Source organism: Galeopterus variegatus, unplaced genomic scaffold (assembly GCF_000696425.1).
Source record: "Galeopterus variegatus unplaced genomic scaffold, G_variegatus-3.0.2 Scaffold7558, whole genome shotgun sequence".
Taxonomy (NCBI): domain Eukaryota; kingdom Metazoa; phylum Chordata; class Mammalia; order Dermoptera; family Cynocephalidae; genus Galeopterus; species Galeopterus variegatus.
This window is the reverse complement of record NW_007733669.1, coordinates 15978-17117: the sequence shown is the minus strand read 5'-3', so window position 1 is coordinate 17117 and position 1140 is coordinate 15978. Positions and strand designations below refer to the sequence as shown.

Here is a 1140-nt window from a genome sequence, read left to right as displayed (position 1 = left end):
GGGCCATAATAATCATATACATTGTATATTGACAAAATAAAAATTTAACAAAAAAAAATTTTGTGTTTTTTGTAAAATTCATTTCAGTTTGAAAATTTTTTATTTCTCTAATATACAGCTACATCTAGATAATTGCCAAGATATCTGAAGCCAATGTGATTGCTTTTTTTTATGACTCTAATGCATTATGATGTGGAAGGATATTATTATTTGATTGTCTACATTCTTTCATTCATATACAATCAGAAGAAAAAAATGCCATTGCCAGGTTGGAGAGCTAGCAGGCAAGTTTGGGATATCACTGCTAGGAGAAGTGTAGACTCACTGTGATCCACACTCTGCAGGTATCAAGGTTATACCAAAGAACAGAATCATTTCATAATGCCAAACCTGTTCAGCAACACGACTGATCTCTCCAGCTACATCTGCTCTAGAATTCCTGATGCCAATCACAGCAACTCTCTTCCCCACAAAATTGTCTGGGTGTTTGTATGCCCAATTGTGTAGATACAGACCTCTGAAATTCTTGATCCCTGGGGGGGGAAGGGGTAGAATCCCTCAAATCACAAACAGAAATGGGAAAGGTTGTTTTGCAAAATCTGCTTCTAAACTTGAAGTGTATGTTATTTATTTACTTATTTTTGGCAGGTGGCTTGTATGGGGATCTGAACCCTTGACCTTGGTGTTGTAACACCATGCTCTAGCCAAGTGAGCTAACCGTTAAGTAACTATGTTATTTAAATATCTTCTTTATTGGTTGGTCAGTTGCTGACAATATTATAGAATGAGATTTTCCAAGGGACAGAATAACCAACAGCAATGATGACATGGCTAAGACAATAGATTAAAATCAAAACATAGTAATGTTTCCTTTAAAAAATCCAGTTTTAAATTTGCTCAGTATGATGATTCCTTTCACCTTAGGAGGTTATTGTCTTTTTTTTTTTTTTTTTAACTCTCTACTGGTATGAGGAGCTGTTCTTCTATTTCTGTGATTCTGTACATGGGTTTCAAAAATATGTAAAGATACTTAGTAGTATACAGCAGTGCTGTCCAAAAGAAATTTAATACAAACCACATATGCAATTTTAAAGTTTCTAGTAGCCATGTGAAAACTTATAAAAATGATGTTAATTTTTT

The 1140-nt window shown here is 33.9% G+C and overlaps 1 pseudogene; it reads right to left on the bottom strand.

The window, feature by feature from the left end:
- Nucleotides 1-1140, bottom strand: part of LOC103607578 — a 17543-nt pseudogene that overhangs the window by 13438 nt on the left and 2965 nt on the right.